Genomic DNA, 22,431 nt, shown 5'->3' with positions numbered 1-22,431 from the left:
AATCTACTGATATTTTCTGCTTTAGTTTTAGTGATATCCTTACTCTGAGTAAACTTCACCTATGTCTGTTTCTATTAACTGTATGCCTGTAAAGAGTGACTTGGAGGTAGCTGGCCCAGCTTCACAATCTTTATTGATAAAAATTTCATTTTGACAGCTATGTATTTTCACCAAATAAGGCTATGCTAAAACAAAGCCTTCAAGGGAAATAGATTTGTATAGGAAAAATATAGCAAGGGCTTGAAAAAGTTCAAAGGATGAAATAAATAGGGATGACACTTGGTCAGTATCTAAAATGGGAACATCAAATATAATATCAGTTACATAGGAATATATTTATTCAAAATTGAATATTAAAATAAAATGGCTCCAAGCAAAAATAGTGTTGGTTAAAGGCAATGATTATGAAAATCAAGGATTTGCTTTCCCATTTAGGAAGGAGAGGGAGAATTAAAGAGGGAAGAAAAGAAGAAAGGTAAAGAAATTCTTTAAATCAGCGTTATGAATGCATGAAACACCCCGGGCAGTCGATGTGTGAAACAGAGCAGAATCAAAACAGCAATTCCTTGAGAAATGATCTACATTGTGGAATACCCAACGGGTTTCTGAATGACCTATGGATAGCACATAAGCAGGACAGATCAGAATAGTACAACAAGGACTTTGAAAACAAAATTGACATTTTATCCACAATCCCACAAATTAGGCCAGGACAAGTGTTCTGAACCGAAACAGGTTAAATGCCTGCTGAAATAGAAGAATTTGATTAGGAAACAGTCTCATGACTGTACTCAAAATGTCCAAGATACAATCCAAAGTTGGTCTGGGTAAGAATAAGAAAAATCTCAAATAGAATAAGAAAAAGGAATCAAAGATGACTGAAATGTTGGAAATACAAGCAGCTATTATAAAATATTCCAACAAGCAATGACAATCATCCTTGAAACAAGTGATAAATAAAAATTTTCAGAAAAAGGTATATAATGAAGAACAAACTGGGAATTCAGAAATAAAACTATATGATAACCAAATTACAGAACTCTGTGAATGGACACAATAGCAAAATGGAGATGACAGAGGAGCAAATCAGTGGATGTGAAGACATATTCATAAGAAGTTTCCAAGCTAAACAACAGACAAAATTATCTGATTTGGTTCAAATGTATGAGAGAAAATACACATAAGAAAATCATAACATAAAGGGAGAGAATAGTTATGGTAAGGTGCCTACATTCTATTCAAAGTGGTGAAGTATTGATAGTATTAGACTGTGATAAGTAAAATATATATTCCCTAGGAAAGGATTTCTCAATTTAGTATGAATGACATTTTCAGCCAGATAACTGTTGTGTAGAACTGTTCTGCACATTGTAAGGCTTCTGACAATATGCCTGGCCTCTAACAACCAGATAGATGTCATTAGCACCCCACTTCCCAGTTACAAATGAAAAACATCTCCAAATATTATCAAATGTTTCTTAAAGGAATGGGGGGATTTTCATTGGTTGAGAACCTCTGTCCTAGAGTAACTATTAAAAAATTTATACAAAAGTTATTTAGTTTAATTAAATCCTACCTATTTGTCTCTGTTTTTTATTGCATTTGCTTTTGGATTCTTGGTTATGAAGTCTTTTCATGAGCCAATGTCTAGAAGGGTTTTTGCGATGTTATCTTCTAGAATTTTTATAGATTCAGATCTTAGATTTAAGTCCTTGATCCATCTGTAGTTGACTTTTGTATAAGGTGAGAGATGAAGACCCAGTTTCATTCTCCTACATGCAGCTTGCCAATCATCCCAGCACCATTTGTTGAACAGGTTGTCCTTTCCCCACTTTATGTTTTTGTTTGCTTTGTTGAAGATCAGTAGGCTGTAAGTATTTGGGTTTGTTTCTGGGTTCTCTATTCTGTTTCATTGGTCTATGTGGCTAATTTTATATCAGTACTATGCTGTTTTGGTGACTATGGTCTTATAGTATAGTTTGAAATCAGGTAATGTGATGACTCCAGATTTGTTCTTTTTGCTTAGTCTTGCTTTGGCTATGCGAGCTCTTTTTTGGCTCCATATGAATTTTAGAATTGTTTTTTCTAGTTATGTGACAAATGTTGGTGGTATTTTGATGGGAACTGCATATAATTTATAAATTTCTTTTCACAGTATGATCATTTTCACAACATTGATTCTACCCATCCCTGAGTATGGGATGTGTTTCCATTTATTTGTGTCATCTATAATTTCTTTCAGCAGCGTTTTGTAGGTTTCCTTCTAGAGGTCTTTCACCTCCTTGGTTAGGTATATTCCTATGTATTTTATTTTTTTGCAGCTATTGTTAAAAGGGGTTGAGTTATTGATTTGATTCTCAACAGCCGAAGTGGTCGCTGTTAGTCTACAGCAGCGCTACTGATTTGTGTACATGAATTTTGTATCCTAAAAATGTTGCTGGATTCATTTATCAGCTAGGAGCTTTTTGGGGGAGTCTTTACGGTTTTCTAGGTATACAATCATATCATCAGCAAACAGTGAAAGTTTGACTCCCCCTTTACTGATTTGGATATCCTTCATTTCTTTCTCTTTTCTGATTGCCCTAGCTAGGACTTCCAGTATCATGTTGAATAGAAGTGGGAAAATTGGGTGTCCTTGTCTTGTTCCAGTTCTCAGAGGTAATGCTTTCAACTTTTCCCTGTTCAGTATTATGTTGGCTGTATCATAGATGTATTATAGATGGCTTTCATCACATTGAGGTATGTCCCTTATATGCCGATTTTGCTGAGGATTTTAATCATAAATGAACGCTGGATATTGTCAAATGATTTTTATGCAACTATTGAGATGATCATGTGATTTTTGTTTTTAATTCTGTTTATGTGGTGTATCACATTTATTGACTTGTGTATGTTAAACCATTCCTGCATCTCTGGTATGAACCCCACTTGATTATGGTGGATTATCTTTTTGATGTGCTATTGGATTTAGATAGCTAGTATTTTGTTAAGATTTTTGTATCTGTGTTCATCAGGGATATTGGTCTGTAGTTTTCTTTTTTCATTATATCATTTCTCGGATTGGGTATTAAGGTAATACTGGCTTCATAGAATGATTTAGGGAGAATTTCCTATTTCTCTATCTTGTGAAATAGTGTCACGTAAAACTTTTACCCAGAAAAAGAAACAGTCAGCAGATTAAACACACCAACCACAGAGTGGGAGAAAATCTTCACAATCTATACATCCACCAAAAGACTAATATTCAGAATCTACAACAAACTCAAACAAATTAGCAAGAAAAAAAATCCCATCCAAAAGTAGACTAAGGACATGCTTAGACAATTCTCAAAACAAGATATACAAATAGCCAACAAATACATGGAAAAATTCTCAACATCACTAATGATCAGCAAAATGCAAATCAAAACCATCATGTGATACCACCTTACTCCTGCAAGAATGGCCATAATTAAAAAATAAAAAAAGAAATGTTGGCATAGATGTGGTGAAAAGGGAACACTTTTACACTGCTGGTGGGAATGTAAACTAGTACAGCCACTATGGAAAACATATGGAGATTCTTTAAGGAACTAAAAGTAGAACTACCATTCTATCGAGCAATTTCACTACTGGGTTTCTACCCAAAGGAAAATAATTCATTACACAAAACACATACTTGCACACAGGTTTATAGCAGCAGAATTCACATTTGCAAAAATGTGGAACCAGCCCAAATGCCCATCAATCAAGTGGATAAAGAAACTGTGAGATATATATATATATATATATATATATATATATATATAATATATTCAAATGTGATATATGTAATCAAATGTGATATATATAATCAAATGTGATATATGTAATCAAATGTGATATATATATAACCAAATGTGATATATATACATATATATACATATATACACACACACACACACACACAAACACATACATATCTCACAGTTTCTCAGCCAAAAAAGGAATGAATTAATGGCATTCACAGCAACCTGAATGGGATTGGAGACTGTTCTTCTAATGAAGCACCCCAGGAATGGAAAACCAAACATCATTATGTTCTCACTCATATGTGGGAGCTAAGCGATGAGGATGCAAAGGCATAGAATGATACAATGGACTTGGGGGACTCCAGAGAAAGGGCAGGAAGTGGGTGAGGGATAAAATGCTACACAATGGGTTCATTGTATACTGCTTGGGTGATGGGTGCACCAAAATCTCACAAATTACCGCTAAAAAACTTACTCATGTAACCAAATACCAACTGTTCCCCCAAAAAATATGGAAATTAAAAAAATTAAAAATGAAAAATAATTCAAAAAGGCCTTACATGTAAGACTTCAGGGAGTCTGGGTCTTCAGGACGAACTGCACAATTCTCCTTTCTTGGTGCCCTGCAATAAATGCCTCACTTTCTCTCCCTGAAAAAAAAAATGCAAAGAGATATATTAAAATAATTATAAAAATTGTACAGTAACAAATAGAAACACAGTGAATTGGAAACAAATGAAGAAACAGAGAAACTGGGGCTCTCGGTAATCAACGGAGCAACTGGATAAAAAAAATGAGACTGGATATAAAATAATTGAACAACTTTATCAGCCAAAAAATCTCATTAAGATTTGTGGAAACACTCTATTAGACAGCAGCAGAATATGCATTGTTGCAAGCGTAAGTGGAACATTAACCAAGATATAGGACACTCTTTTGTAAACCAATCTAACACATTTTAAAATATCAAAATCATGCAAAGTACGATAAGCACTGATCAACTGGAATTAAAGTAGAAGGCAGTAACAAAAAAAGAGACAAATCTGCAAACGCTAGACAGTATACCTCTAAGTGATGCATGTGTCAAAAGAAAATACATTTTACTAATTAAAATTATAATACAATGTTTAAAATAGGAGATATGCAACTAAAATAAAGCACAGATGTATATGTATACACTAAATGCCTCTATTTCTTTAAAAAGAAAGAATACTTTCCAAACAATGCTATAAGCTTCCATCTAAAGAGCCTAGGAAAATAGAAACATTAACTCAAAGCAAAGAGGATATAAATAATAGAAAAAGAAATAATAAGAGAAAAATAATAAAACTGAAAACCCAAAAATAATATATATAAAGAAAATCAATGAAACCAAACCTGCTTTTTTTAAAGATGAATAAAAATTTCTAGAAGATTGTCAAAGAAAAAAGAAGAGACACAAGGCAATATCAGAAAAAAAAAGAAAATATCACTATAGATATTAAAATATAACAAGAAAAAACTACAAACAATTCATACAATTTCAACAACTTAGATAAATTGGACCAATTACTTAAAATAATGATGTTACCAAAACTCATCCAAGAAGATATAACCTAAATTGTATATAAGTATTAAAAATAAATTTCCAGTTAAGTTTTTTCAAACATACATTTCCATAGTTAATTTTATTAGTAAGTTCGGCCAAAAATTTAAACAAGAAACAACATCAATTCTACCCAATTTATTTGAGGAAACAGAATAGAAAGAAATATCTCCTAGTCATATTATAATTCCAGAATTACCTTATTACCAAAAACAGATAAATACAATACAATACACGAAAACTCTTAAAAATGGTGCTGGGAAAACTGGCTAGCCATATGTAGAAAGCTGAAACTGGATCCCTTCCTTACACCTTATACAAAAATCAATTCAAGATGGATTAAAGATTTAAACCTTAGACCTAAAACCATAAAAACCCTAGAAGAAAACCTAGGCATTACCATTCAGGACATAGGCGTGGGCAAGGACTTCATGTCCAAAACACCAAAAGCAATGGCAACAAAAGCCAAAATTGACAAATGGGATCTAATTAAACTAAAGAGCTTCTGCACAGCAAAAGAAACTACCATCAGAGTGAACAGGCAACCTACAACATGGGAGAAAATTTTCGCAACCTACTCATCTGACAAAGGGCTAATATCCAGAATCTACAATGAACTCAAACAAATTTACAAGAAAAAAACAAACAACCCCATCAAAAAGTGGGCGAAGGACATGAACAGACACTTCTCAAAAGAAGACATTTATGCAGCCAAAAAACACATGAAAAAATGCTCATCATCACTGGCCATCAGAGAAATGCAAATCAAAACCACTATGAGATATCATCTCACACCAGTTAGAATGGCAATCATTAAAAAGTCAGGAAACAACAGGTGCTGGAGAGGATGTGGAGAAATAGGAACACTTTTACACTGTTGGTGGGACTGTAAACTAGTTCAACCATTGTGGAAGTCAGTGTGGCGATTCCTCAGGGATCTAGAACTAGAAATACCATTTGACCCAGCCATCCCATTACTGGGTATATACCCAAAGGACTATAAATCATGCTGCTATAAAGACACATGCACACGTATGTTTATTGCGGCATTATTCACAATAGCAAAGACTTGGAACCAACCCAAATGTCCAACAATGATAGACTGGATTAAGAAAATGTGGCACATATACACCATGGAATACTATGCAGCCATAAAAAATGATGAGTTCATGTCCTTTGTAGGGACATGGATGAAATTGGAAACCATCATTCTCAGTAAACTATCACAAGAACAAACAACCAAACACCGCGTATTCTCACTCATAGGTGGGAATTGAACAATGAGATCACATGGACACAGGAAGGGGAATATCACACTCTGGGGACTGTTGTGGGGTGGGGGGAGGGGGGAGGGATAGCATTGGGAGATATACCACCAGCATGGCACATGTATACATATGTAACTAACCTGCACAATGTGCACATGTACCCTAAAACTTAAAGTATAATAAAAAAAAAAAAAAAAAAAAGACATAAAAACTGAAAGAAAAAAAAAAAAAAATAAAAAAATAAAAATGTCTCCCATAAACATAAATGCAAGTATTCTCAAAAAAATCTAGCAGAATTCTATAATATATAAAAATAATATTACATCATAGTCAAGGGAGTTTCATTCCAGAAATACAAGATGGATTTGAAAATCACTATTTGAAAACAAAGCACTATAATCCATCATACTGAAAATCTAAAGTGTAAAAAGTCCTCATGGTACATTAACTGACATAAAAAATTATTTGACAAAAACCAACACCTAAAAATTATTTTTAAAAACTCAGAAAACTAGGAATAATACCATCTTTAATCTATTAACGAACTTCTACAATAAACCCATAGCAAACATCATATTTAATTATTAAAGACTAAAAACTTCCACCCTAAGATTAAGAAGAAGGCATAATGCACACACTATTTCTATTCAGCATAGTACCAGAAGACCTAGCCAGTGAAATAGGGTTGGAAGATAAAATACAGGCAACTATAACTGAGCCTATCTGCAGATTACATGATTGCGTATGCAGAAAATATCAAGGAGTTTCCAAATGTTTTCTAGAACTAAAAATTGAATTTATCAAGGTTATAGAATGCAAGGTCAACACAGATAAAAAACTGTATTTTTGCACAAGAGAAATAAATAATCAGAAAGAAACAATAAATATATAGTAACATTTATTATACCTCAAAAAGTTAAATACTTAGGTATATCAAAGCATACACAGGATATCAAACCACATACAGTATATATAATCCTGAAAACTACAAATTTTGATGAAAAATAAAAGAAGACCATAATAAGAAATATGGCCATGGTCACAAATCAGTAAACTTAGCATAGGGAAGATGACAATTCTCTCCAAATTGATCTATAGATTTATTGCATGTCATATAAAATCTCAGCAGGATGTTTGTGTAGCTATAGACAAGCCAATTTTAAAATGTATACAGAAAGGAAAAGAAACTAGAATAGGAAAACAATTTGTAAGAGAAAAATGAAGGTGAAGGAACTCCACTATCTGATTCTAAAACCTCTTTACCATAAACCTACAATTATCAGGAAAGTATATTATTGGTGGATGGATAGACACAGAGATCAATGGAACACATTAGAGAATCAATTAATAATATAGATCCGCTCAAGTATAGTCAACTAATTTTTTAAATAAAAGGGCAAAAGCAATGTAAAAGAGGAAGGATAGTCTTTTTAGCAAATGATGTAGGAATTATTAAATATCAGTAGGCAAAATTAAACCTGGAACTAACTCACACTTCATACAAAAATTTATGAAAAATGGATCCTGTATCTAAATGTGAAATGTAAAATAAAACTTCTACATAAAAATATGGAGAAAATCTTTCTAATCTGTGGTGAAACAAAATGTTCTTAGACATAACAAAAAAACATGATCTATAAAAGAAAAAAGTCAGTAAAATAAATTTAGTAAAAATCCAAAACCCTGCTCTGTGAAAGCCACTATTAAGCAAATAAAAATGCAAGCCACAAAATATAAAAATTATATGTGCAAATCACGTTTGACAAAACGTTTTTAACCTAAATATGTAAAGAATTCACTATACTCAATGATATGAAATCAGATAATCAAATTTGAAAATGGGCAAAAGAACAGAAAGTTTATTAAAGATGATATATACATTGCAAATAAGCTCTTTTAAAATGTTCTACATATCCCCCATTAGAAACATGCAAATTGTAGCAATTATTTGATACTTCCACACATAAGAAAGGCTAAATGAAAAATAGTATTAACACCAAGTGCTGATGAGGATGCACTGGGAACACAAAAACAGTTAAGGGCCGGGCGCGGTGGCTCAAGCCTGTAATCCCAGCACTTTGGGAGGCTGAGACAGGTGGATCATGAGGTCAGGAGATCAAGACCATCCTGGCTAACACGGTTCCTGGCTAACATGGTGAAACCCCGTCTTTACTAAAAAATACATAAAATTAGCTGGGCGTGGTGGTGCACACCTGTAGTCCCAGCTACTCAGGAGGCTGAGGCAGGAGAATGGCGTGAACCCGGGAGGCGGAGCTTGCAGTGAGCTGAGATCGCGCCACTGCACTCCAGCCTGGGCGACAGAGCAAGACTCCGTCTCAAAAACAAACAAACAAACAAACAAAAAAACAGTTGAACAGTATCTTTTAAAATGAAAAAGGTACTTGCCATATGATTCATCAACCCCACTGCTGGGTATTTACCATGGGAAAATAAAAAAAAACTGTATAGGCAAATACTCATATTTTTTAATAGTCAGTAGCTGGAAACAACCAGTGAATAAATCATATCTATCTATATATAATTTTCTACAGATAGATATATCTTTTTTTAATAATAGATATCCTAATAGTTGTGAAGATATATTTCATTGTAGTTTTGATTTGCATTTTTCTAATGATTACTGACATTAAACATCTTTTCAAATATTTTTGGGACATCTATGTATTTTTTTAAATGTCAATTAAAATCACTTGCCCATTTCAAAATCAGGTCCTTTTTTTTCTGTTGAGTTGTAGGAGTTCCTTGCATATTTTGGATATTAACCCTTTATCAGATATATGGCTTGTAAATATTTGTCTCCATTTCAACCAGGTTACATTTGCCTTCTCACTATTAATAGTCTCTTTCTTTGTTTCTCCTCTTTTTTTTTTTTTTTTTTTTTTTGGAGTCTTGCTCCGTCACCTAGGTTGTAGCACAGTGGCACAATCTCGGCTTATGGCAACTTCCACCTCCTGGGTTTAAGTGATTCTCCTGCCCCAGCCTCCTGAGTAGCTTGAATTACAGGCACCCACCACCAAACCAGGCTAATTTTTGTATTTTTAGTAGAGACGGGGTTTCATCATGTTGGCCAGGCTGGTCTTGAACTCCTGACCTCAAGTGATCCACCCATCTTGGCCTCCCAAAGTGCTGGGATTACAGGCGTGAGTCACCGTGCCCAGCCTAATAGTTTATTATGCTGTGCAGAAACTTTTCAGTTTTATGTAGTCCCATTTGCCTAATTTTTACTTTTGTTTCTTGCGCTCTTGGTATTATATTCAAGAAATCACTGCCAACACCAACGTCATGAAGATTTTTCTGTGTTTTCTTTTAAGATATTTACAATTTCAGGTTTTAAGTTTAAGTATTTAACCCATTTTGAGTTGATTTTTGTGTATGGTGTAAGATAAAAGAACACTATTATTATTTTGCATGTGAATATTCATTTTCTCAACATTTTTTGAAGAGACTATTTTTCCCTATTGTGTATTTTTGGCAGGCACCTTGGTGGAAGATAAATATCTGTATATCTGTGGGGTTATTACTAGGGTCTCTATTCTCTTCCATTATAATATGTCTGTTTTTATACCAATACCATACTGTTTAATTACTATAATTAGTATAACTTTGTAATATATTTTGAAATCAGGTAGTATGATGCCTCCAACTTTGTACTTTTTTCTCAAGATTGCTTTTGCAATTTGGGATATTTGGGGTTCTATATGAATATTAATTCTGATACCAAAGCCAAACAAAGACACTATAAGAAAACTACAGAACAATGTCCCTGATTAACAGATGCACAAATCTTCAATAAAATACTCAAAAAACTAGGTATAGAAGGAATTCACCTTGACGTAATAAAGGCCACATCTGAAAAACTTATAGCTAAGATTGTATTCAATGGTAAAACATTGAAAGCTTTTCCCCCTAGATCAGAAACAAGACCAGGGTGCTCATTCTTACCACTTCTATTCAACATAGTACTAGAAGTCCTATCCAGAGCAATTAGGTCAGAAAAATAAAGGACACCCAAATATCAAATAAAGAAGTAAAATTACCTCTGTTCACAGAGAACATAATCTTATGTCTACAAAAGCCAAAAGGGAAAACAACTTTTAGAACTAATTAACAAGTATAATGAAGTTGCAAGACACAAAGCTAACATATGAAAATTATCTGTGTTTTATATGCAACAGCAAATGGAATAAGAATTAAGAAAATTCCATTTGCAATGGAATCAAAAGGAATGAAATGCTCAGGAATAAATTTAATCAAGGAGGTGAAAGATCTATATACTAAAACCTACAAGGCAATCTAGAGATTCAATATAATCCCTATCAAAATGCCAACAGCATTTTTCACAGGAATGGGAAAAAATCTTAAAAATCAAAGTTTATAGAGATGTTTTCTGATTACATTTTTTTCTCAATAAACTAGAAACAACTCAATAGCTAAGTCAAGAATTGGGGAGGAGTGTCTGAATAGAAAAGAAAGGATATATATATATATATCCTTTATTTAATGTATCTAATATATATTAATATATTTAATATATATTATTTATTATATTTAATATATATTACTTATTCTATTTAATATATTGAGATATTTAATATATATTGTTTATTATATTTAATATATATTAAATATATATGGTGAGGCTATATATATATGAATACATATATGAGAATATCTTGTATGATTGAAAGAGAACAATGTATTCCCACTTGAAACTTGTGATCATCAATTTTAAGTAAGATAAATCTCCTTAGTTGTGTTTTCACTTGGTCACATTCAGTAGTGAGGTTTTACCCTGGCTAAGGTTTCGCAAAAGTAGCAAACATAGGGGGAGGGGGTGGGCAAGGTAGCCGAGCATATTTTCCAGAGAGTGAATATAATGATGGATGCTGAAGTCTAAGCAGGATAAGAAAAAAAAAAAATAGGACTTTTGGACAACTTTTCTATAATAAACAAGCTTTTTTACACTGTTTGCACTTAACTTATCTGTGATACTGTTTCGTATATTCTCTGTGAGTCATTTTAGAAGCACAGTAGGATGGATCTTGCCTATAAAATCCACATTGTATTTCTTACGTTTATATATGTCACTGTGCCTCTGAAGTCAGGTAAATATTAAATACAAATAGAAATTGGTGGACAAACTTGTTAAATTCCATATTGTATAATAATCAAAGTTAAAATGGTATATTTTCTATTAAAATCACATATCCAGATTATCTTTGAAGAAGATTAAATATTTTGTTATAGATGTAAACTTACAGTCTTATAAATAGTGCTTTTCCCTTTCCCTGCCTCTATGGTAAGTGACATTTTCTAATGGTACAGGAATAAAATTGTACTTTAATATCAATGTATTTCCTGTAAATGAATAAATTAATTATTAAAACAAAGGGAATGTTAAAATATATTTTTTAATAATTTCAATATATAGGCATTTTTTCTCTTAGTGGAGTATGTCCTTAACCCACTGTGCCTAAGTTATTATAACTTTTTATTTCAAACACTTACAGTAATCATTTTAACCTTATTAACCAATTGGCAGGAACTCATCATGCCTACTGTGTGGCACCACACCCATATACAGGGAAAGAACTTATAGCAAATAAGTAAATAAGTAACAGTTGTTTATTACTAGGTTCAGTGAAACATATGTGGCACAATATTAATCCCTAGTATAGTAGAAAATAATCAGATCATGTACATTAATTTTATCTTTTTAATGTTAGTTCCATAGGGCTGAAGATATTTCAGTTTTCCTTATTTACAAAGTGAAGCATTAGTGTAAAAATCAACTCTGCAGTTCTTTTGTGTGATGTCTCTGTGTCATATCTTTACTTTCCATTGCATAAATGCTGCCTCAGAATTTGCGACATGGTCATAAAGAGTCTAAACACAGGCATCAAATTTATGCTTGCACAGCACACATGCTTGCAAATTCCACATATAAGCTGTTGAAGTTTGGAAATGATGTGGTAATTGCTACCTCACCAGAGACCAAAGAGGAATCCTTATCTGAGAAGTACAGTAAATCACATTTTGATATAAGTAGTTCTTAACACAGTCAGATATCTAATTACTGCCTGCCTGTCTGCCTACCTACAGAGAAAACTTTTATCTAGGTCAGTATAAATTATTAGTAGTAAAAGGAAAGAAAACTACAACTCAAAAACCACTGCCACTAAATAAAACTAAAACAAAGAAACCAAATATAAAAGGAAGAAAAACAAAAATAGCTTGCATCTCAAAATTTAATCTTATGTGAACTAAGATTTTTTTTTACAATATCTCTCAAACTCAGGAGCACTAAGAAATGGTCCACAATTAAAAATTATTACTAATTATACTTTCAATAAAAGAAAAATTTATATAGTTGGATTCCATGAGTTAAGAAAGTGTCTCATATCATACTATGTTACTGGGAACACTGTCCTGGGATTCAGAGAACATAGAAAAAGAATTTGGCATCTCCACAGAAAACAATTGCTGTTTCTTCACACCAATTATAAATTGTAAGCCCTTCAAACTGAAACTTATTTGCAACTCAGTAGCTGTGTGCTCTTAGCTGGTCAATTCTGTTTCTCTGAACTTGTTTTTTTCTAGTTATGGGTGTGTGTCAGGCTAATACATAATAATATTTTAACTCCTTCAGAAGATTGTGAATCTGGATCAATGGACAATAATCATAATCATAATTGCTTACAATTACATAGTGCTTACTGTCCCCTGATGTTCTTAACACTTTACAGGTGTTAATTTATTTAATCCTTACAACAACCATAAGAAACAGTGCTATTATGAAGTCCAGTTTTTGGATGAGAAAACTGAGTTTTAGAAAGATAAAGACACTTGGGGAAGAGCATTCAACTATTAAGTAGCAGAGGTGAGATTCATACTCATGATCATCTGTCTTCAGAATTGTAGAAATTAATTTAGTATTTACAAAGACCTAGGCAAAGCCCTATTATTTTCTTATTGCATAATGGCATAGCAATCATGAAGATGACCAGAAAGATAACCACCAAAAATTCCTTCCTTGCATTATTAATAAAATATTAGAGACATAAGAGAGGATTACAGAATGATGCTTCAACTGTACTCAGTACTCTTGAGGCACGAACCAATAGAAAGTAGGGGAAAAAAAAGCATAAACTGTGTTCTAGGTTTAGAACACATCAAATGCCTGAAACAATTTTGCAAACACTGAAAATCTGACAAAAATCCAAACCCAAATTGCCCCAGAAGTTGTTATCCATTAATTCTTTAAAGTATGTGTATTTCTAGGGAACTGAAATCGTTACTTGTCTAATTCAAATTATCAAAATGTTTCTAAGGGCTATGTGCTGTTAGAATTTTTCTGATGATTATTTGAGAAAATAAACGTGCTAGTTTTAAGTGAAACTGAAATAACATGAATTGGTTTAAACGCCCTTCTAGAGAAAGTCTATGTCTCCAGCTTCATCTCACATACCAAACTAGTTACATTTATTTCTTAAATCATTACTAAATATTAATTATACTATTGATGCTTATTATTAATGGAACATTAATAATGGGCAGGACCCATATGGTCATTAATTGTTACATTCTTAATACTCCAGCTCCTATCAAATCCCCTTCAATCTGGGTTCTGAGAGCCTCTCCAACTTTTTCTGATAATCTTACAGAGATTGAAGTAATAAATATAGTAGATTAATTCATTTCAAACCTAAAATTATTAGAGTGGTGAAATAAATAAAGCACTCACAATTTTAGTGGTAAATATAAATAGATTAACAAAATAGTGCTTTATTCTGAGTTCTTAATATGTTGTCAAAATGTATATTATACCAAAATAATTTCTCCAAATGTATCTAGGCCAACTGATTCTTCCCTGTTTAGGCACTCAAATCTCCAGGCTAATAGCATTTTTCTATGATAAAAATAATGATTTAGTAAGTTGAGTATGCATGATCTTCTAGGCCCAGTAGACTTGGTTTCAAGAAAAATAATTATTCATTCATTTATTAGTTGATGTATTTACTCCTTCAATAACAGCTACTATGTGCAAGCACTGTAATGGGCATTGGGGAAAGAGTAAATGTCATCAGGGCCTTCAAAGAATTTACCTTCTCCTGGGAAAAGTAAATAATACAGAAGCAAATAAGTAAGGAAATTGCATTTTGTGATAGGTGTTCTGATATGAATAGTAATTGGAATGGCTACTTTAATTAACATAATGTGGTAGCGAGTCGCCAGTGATGTACCCACCCCCTTCCCTTCCCCCCATCCATAAACCATGTGTTCTTGTATTCATGTCCTAGTGTAGTCCCTCCTCTTATATCTATAACGGCCATATGATTTAATTTTGGCCAATGAAACACATAAGTGATGCTTCATGGCTTGGAGGGTAAATTATAAGAAACATTGCAGTTTCTGTCTGGATCTCTTGGAATGCTTGTCCATGAACCCAGCTTCCATGCTGTGAGAAGCTCAAGCTACATAGTGTTTGGGTTGGCACCTCCACCTGGGCTCACAGCCAACAGCAAGTATCAACTTCTAGCCATGTGAGTTAGCCATCTTGGATGTCCAGCTCACCAGAGCCTTCAGATGACTATAGTCCCATCTGCCATCTTAATGAAACTGCTTGGAGACCTTAAGTGAGAACCAACCAGATAAGCCCGGTCAACCCATAGAACAATAAGTGATAAATTGTTGTTTTAAGCCGCTAAGTTTTGGCATAGTTTGTTATACAGCAATAGATAACAAAACTGTTGAGAAGTTTATAGTATAGCTTCTAATGTAGGAAAGATATCAGGCACAATTACTAAGTAACGAAGTTTGCATTTTTGATATCTATCATCCTTCCCTATCCCCAGGTAACCTGCTATCCTTGGACTCTGGCATTTTCAAAGGTTCATAGATGGCCTTTTATTTGATTTATTTGCCAGAAATCTTTCAGCCATGATTGTGACGAATTGAATGCAAATTGGTATTAACAAAATAGAGAATTTACTGTGCCCGGCCTCACGCCTGTAATTACAGCACTTTGGGAGGCTGAGGCGGGTGTATCACATGAGGTCAGGAGTTTGAGACCAGCCTAGCCAACCTGGTGAAACCATCTCTACTAAAAATACAAAAAATGGCTGGGCGTGGTGGCGGGCACCTGTAATCCCAGCTACTTGGGAGGCTGAGGCAGGAGAATCACTTGAACCCAGGAGGTGGAGGTTGCAGTGAGCCAAGATCACACCATTGCACTCCAGCCTGGGAGATAGAGCGACACTCCATCTCAAAAAAAAAAAAAGAGAATTTAATGGTTTCCATAATTGAAAATGCCAATGGTATATCAAATCTAGTCAGCTGGCTGAAGGAATTCAGAGCATGTCTGAGAAACGAATTTTGTCTTTCTCTCTTTCATCCCTTTGCTCTGTTTTCTTCTGCATTGTTTTTGCTTATCCTTCATTGCACAGTCTCTCTTCTGGCAGCCTCAGGGTTATATTCTAACACATTTCCAACCACCTAAAATTAAGGTCCCTTCTATTAACCAGTAGATTCAGCAGATTTCCCTGGTTATTTCTCTTTGACTTGGTTTAGAAGATAATGTTCTACCACATTCTACAACTTCTAGGTAAGATTGACTATGACAGGACTCAATCTTGGTCAAAAGGAATACTTTGTGTCCCTAGTCATGGTGTCTAGCTCATACATTATCTTTCAAGCTAGGTTAAGGAGAAACAATTTGAAACATTTGTTAGAACTATAGAAAAAAGGAGTCAATATTTTCTGAAAGGTTTGAAAGGCTTCTAGAATATTGCATAGGTATGCATCAAATATTTCAGACATACTGAAAATGTTTTCATGGTTTATCAAAAGTTTATATTTAACTAAGTGTCCTATATTTTACATGCTAAATCTGGCATACTTAAGAGATTATTTGCCTACATGATGAATTGGACTTTTCAGATATGTTAATATGCATGCCCTAAAGGGACACTCATAAGTGAAATGATAATAAAATAATAATGAAACAAACTATACACAGCAACGATGGAATTTTCTATGCCAAAAATAATCCAAAGCCCTTGGCATGCAAAACTCCTATAATCTTATAAAAGTATTGTGAAATAAATGATCTCATTATCTTTGCTTACACATAAGGAAGTTGGGGCAGAGAGGTTAAATAACTTGTTGAATGTGATACAACCAACAGGAACGAAGCTATTAGTGAACTAAGTTGTATGGCTCCAGAGACCTTTTCCAGATTAATTATTTTAATAGCGTTATCATTATTGCATTTCAAGGTGAGATTAACACAGTTACTCTGATGAAGACTAACCTTGTGTTTTTTTCTACTTGCATTTCCATAGCTAGCTTTCTAGAACTATAATGGCAAAGGCTATATTTGTTCCAGATATTTGAATTCCAAATGCAGTATTATTTCAGATAAGTTAACAAAACCAGTTTGCCCTATTAGCATGAAATTCAGCATCTTTCTCATTCCCAAATAGTCTGCTAAAAAGGCGGTAAATCTAGCTTCACCTCTATAGAACATGTCTTATCAAGCTTTAACAGCATTTGCTTCTTGCTATTACATCATATCACTGTGGAAGACAAATCCTTAACAATGGGGCAAATGACATTTTGTAACATATATAGGTACCTCTTGTGACTCTGTATTCATGCCCAGAAATGAGTGCCTCTACAAGAAAAGAATTTAAATTAGTCATGGATTATTCATTTTCGGGGTCTCAATATTCAAGGTCTTAATCCAACAAATTTTCTACACTCTGGGGGAAAATGGCCCCTGAACTCGATTCTCACCTTATAAATCAGAATATCCATAGCCCTTTGAATTCACTCATGAATAAAGAGACGAAAACTAAAATTAAATGCTGGCAACCCTTTTTGGTTGAATATTCCAACACATATATTAGGCTTTCGCCCTGTCACTCTTCAAAATCTAGGTGTTTTATAAATTTTATAGATGAGGAAATGAGAATTTTTTTCAAGTAAATTTCATAATAACTTGGTTCCAGTTCTGGGCTCTCAGAGGAACATATTTTTTACACAAGTTGTTGCTATAGGTCAGCGGTCAACAGGATTACAGTTAGAAGCTTTCAACTGGATTTATAATGATATTTTTAAATTTTCCAAATAGAAGTTGACGTTTCTTTGGCTGCTCAAATATTGCCAAAATATTTATAACATCCTGGCTGATTTCCAACATATCTACTGTAGTGTAAGTCATTTTAACATAAGTATATTATGGTTAAAAGTGCCTAATTAAAATATGTGCAATGTAGGTGGTCTTTTATGATGGATTTATATGCCAAATTTCCACACTTATATACAAAAACAAAAACATACCTATTCTAAACAACAAAAAAAAAATTCTCAAGACCACTTAGCAAAGAAATTAGGGGAAAAAAAAACATTCACTGCATTAGGTCATAGATTCTCAGCTTTCCAACTCTCCTCCAAAGACCAATATTACCTTCCTGAGGGAGAGAATCACCATGTTTTATGAAAATATACTTTTTTATGAATTTGTTCATGTGGTAAGCCAGAAGGCATTTGTGCTTGCCAAGGTAGGGAAAGTTTTCAAATAAATTTGCAACCAGCTACTCATCACGGGTCTTGTGAGAAGAGCAAGTAAGACACACATTGCTGTGCCTCACTGCCATTCATTTGCTTCCCTCCTTAGCACTTTAGCCACCTCCTGGGTAAGGTGAGACTTGTCTCAGGATGTAACAGCTTGATTTTTCCTTTACAAAGAAAAGACAAGGTGGGGAGCTTAGTTGATACAGCAATAGGTAGAAGAAAAATCTACAAGCATATGATTTCTTACAGTGAAGCTCTTGGTCACCTGCATTATGATCACCAAGCTTCCTGGTTGCAAATATTCATCCTTTAGGACCACACTAGATCAACTCTTCCAAATCTCTCTGGATGGGGCAGAGAAATTTACCATTTAAATATTTAAGTCAATCCTCTAAACATGAGGTATTGTATACCCTTTTAATGATAGTGATCTGGAGGATATAGAAAACTATTTTATAAACTTGGCACATTATTTTGAAGGATCATGTTTAAGAGCATAGCTATGGAATCAGATAACCCTGGGTTGAAACACTGACCTTATCACTTCAGAGTTATCCATTAATTAGACTCTTTGAGTATCACTTCACTGAATTGAGAATATTGAATGAAAAGCTATGTGTAAACGCTTTACATAGTGCCTGGTATATACTAAGCACCAATAAATGGAACCTATTATTATGAAAAAAAGCATCTCAAATAAAGATACTACTAAACAGAATTTATGAGAAGCATGAATTTCTATTTTGAAACAAGGGATTTAAAGAAATGTTTCATTTGAAGCTGGTCTTTTCTGTTTAGGTATCATTGTTATTCACTCTCTTCCTTCCTTAGCACCTCCTGCTCTACCTTATTCACACCTTCTTGAAAGGTTTAAGATGCTGTTATCTGAGGGGAGAATGACTTTTTATATTTTTTTTTATTTAAAGTATTTCTAGTAGCTAGTCCTTTCTTTGAAGTCTTACTATTATTAGGACTTGATATTATCTAGTTCTTTCTTTGAATACATAGTGTTGCAAAGACTTAGAACTGACCAGGGTTGAGAAAATGACTAATGCTAACTAAAATACACTTGAGACTAAGTCAGATAACAGAACACCAGATTATTCATTTTAAACAGAAAAAATAAATGTCAAAGATTGTAAATAATTGTATTGGCATAATCATATTATTCCCCTTAGTCAAGCTATAGAGAAGCCAAAAATATTAAAAGGCAACAATTTGTATTTAAAATCAAAAATTGTATTTGCAGAGACTTTTAAAGTACCAGATGAATGAAAGTTTGTACTGTAATCTGAAGTCATAGAAATCAGAAGGTCACTAAAAAGGACATTGACTCAGAAAAAGACTTCTACAAGTCAAATGTTAATGGCTGTAGGTTACAGTATAATTTTGCCACAGGTTCTATAACCTTTATAGCCTAAAAAGGCCTATAGACATTTCCAGTTGAGATTTATCTCTGTCATCAATGCTGGTAAGTTTGAGATCCATTAGCTAAGATTTCCTTTCCTGTGGACAACCAAAGACAGTATCCATCCAAGGTTGTCCTTTTTGTTGACATTTTTCTTTTTTTTTCCCCCTTCAAAACCACACAGTACACTCTAACTTTAATAACCTTACCTTTTAGGTATGTTAATACATTAAGCTGTAAAGGTTGTGACTTGTTGATGAATCCAGGTCTGAAAAATGCTATGCATGTCCCACTCTGTTTCTTTCATCTCACTCTGTCCTTAATCTTACTATTATATAAATGTCACTTACATACCAATATTTAAAATACTAAACCACTTTAACAACTTACAGAAATTTTAGAATAAATTTTCTTACAAGATTGCAGTCCTATTTCTATTAATAGCTATTATAACATATATTTATTCACATAAGAAAAAATAGCTACACTAGAGTTACTACAGAGTATACCCATGTAACAAAACTATGCATGTATCCGAATCCAAAATAAAAGTTGAAGTAAATATATAAGAACAAAAAAGTATACAAAAGGAAATAAATACTTAATCTTTAATCAATTCAGTCGTTTCCTTCTTTTCCATTCCATAAAGATTTACACAGTGCCTATGATGTGCTGTGCATCATTGTAAATATTATAAACATTGTTTCAAGGATTTTTTTGAAAAGAGAGCAAATGAGGAAGATCAGTAGGTATTAAGGTTAGAGTGGTAGGAAGTGGCTAGAATATGAGAGACTGTAACAATGATAAAGAGTTTAAATTTATATCTATATGAAGCTATCAGAAAGTTTTAAGCAGGAACAATAATAAGATGATAACACTAATTCAAAATAATTCATCAAATAATTTATTTCACGCCTACTATTGTGAGTCATGTAACATGTAAAAGTGTAAGAGCATTTCTAGCAGAGTATTTTTTGTCCTTTTCTGTAATTCCAACATTTATTTATAGATAAACTACATGAATCCTCAAAATTTAGACCCAGTATTCAGTTAATTATTTCTGTATTAATGTGTGTTAGGGTAGATAGTGTATTTAAAACTCCTTTTGAAGAGTATGGATGTTTGTTGCTTGTTCGTGACAATTATTAGAATAGATTTTGGTTAGAAGTAACTTACTAGGAATAACCATCAAAAAATTAGTCGCCTGTCAACAGCAAATATCTCTATTTAACTACCTCTTAAAAGTTGAAAATATGATTTTCCTGAGACAGATTATACAAGTGGAAGTGGTGGCATTGAGAATGGCCACCAGATTGGCATCAAAGAACGCTCAGTGTTAGTCTCCTCCAGGATATTAAATGATACTTTCACCCTCAGCTGCAACATGTATACTCAGCAAGCTGGCCAATAGCTAGCTGAGTTAACCGACCTGGGCAGCTGATTCTAATAATTTAGTTCCTCAAAATGAATTTAATCCAAATAAAGTCAATTTGAGGGTGTGAAATAAAATTTGCCCAGCAATTAATGAGTGTGTGTCTGTGTGTGTGTGTGTGTGTGTGTGTGTGTGTGTGTGTGTAAGAGACAGTCCTAGCTGAACAGGGTAAGACTTTACCTCAAAGACATCCTGAAAATTTATTTCATATTATCCTTTTATAGTTCACAAAACTCTTGATAATAACATTTAGTGCAATTATACTTTAATAATTTATTTGAGAAAAGTTAAACCTTATTTTAGGTCCATCTTAATTCAAAATTCATGACATTTCATGAAAAATGGTATTACAGTTAGCCTTGTTTTAGCAACTCTTTTGTCTTCTCACAAAGTATAAAATTGCATTGAAAAATATAAAAATGTATTATTAAAAAACAAGAGATTTTTCAGGGGTAGACTCTCTAAAACTTTCTAATTCCTGTTACTTATGTTCCTCTACATTTTTATCCTGAGGTTCCTAATTTCCAGAGGAAATGCAGTTCCTAAAATCTATGAAGCATATTGATGTGATGTTTGCTGACTCACATAGCTGAACAGGGAAATAAAGTAAAAATGAATGAGTAAGTATAATTTCCCTCAAATCGTAATGTTCCAGATCACAGAGTTTTAGGTATCATCTAAAGCACAAGATAATTCTTTGCTAAATGTGCATTTCTAGAGAGTCTAAACAAGTTTACCTTTTCCTTGTGCCTGTCTGATTAGAATGCCCCCTCAATTCAGTCACAGGATATTCTCCTTAGGTAACTTCTTAATACCTGATTGGTTGTAGACACTACATGCCTCCAATTTTGGCCGAGAATCACAATAAGATGACCGGGTGCTCATTTTTGGTAACCTTATATTCACTAAACACAGGTATCCAAGCATTAGAATATCTCCATATGAATATCTTGCTAATGGTGACTTACGCCCCTATTTCCTGCAATCGAACATACATATGCCAAGCTTATTAATTAGGAAATTGTTGTTGTAGGAAGCTGGCTCAGGTTGTTTTAAAATTGTACTGAAAGAGAACTACAAAATAAAAGTACAGGGCATTGTTATAAAACCCACAGGCAGGAATCCAGACCCCTTGCAGAAAAGTCTTATGTTAAAAAGTGCTAGACAGGAAGAACTCCCTGGGATTCTCCCCATTTCCTCTTTTCTTCGTTCTGCAGACTTTATTTACTCTTCTCTTCCTTTTCAGCCCAAACTGTTCTACCTCTATCCACATGAGCCCCAACAGCTCTCAATTTACTAAACTAAATTTAATACATGAAAAGATGTATTAATCTCTTATGTCCCAATTCTCAAACCCCTATTAGTGTAAA

General features: G+C 33.4%; 1 long non-coding RNA gene across 1 annotated transcript in view; it reads right to left on the bottom strand.

The window, feature by feature from the left end:
- The window catches only part of LOC134758937 (uncharacterized), a 927,638-nt gene that overhangs the window by 668,206 nt on the left and 237,001 nt on the right, over positions 1–22,431 (bottom strand). The window contains exon 2 of the long non-coding RNA XR_010134715.1: positions 4,331–4,420. This is a non-coding gene — a long non-coding RNA (uncharacterized lncRNA). The remainder of the gene's footprint in view (positions 1–4,330; positions 4,421–22,431) is intronic.

Source organism: Gorilla gorilla, chromosome 6 (genome assembly GCF_029281585.2).
Source record: "Gorilla gorilla gorilla isolate KB3781 chromosome 6, NHGRI_mGorGor1-v2.1_pri, whole genome shotgun sequence".
NCBI classification, from domain to species: domain Eukaryota; kingdom Metazoa; phylum Chordata; class Mammalia; order Primates; family Hominidae; genus Gorilla; species Gorilla gorilla.
This window is presented reverse-complemented; position numbering and strand designations above follow the sequence as displayed.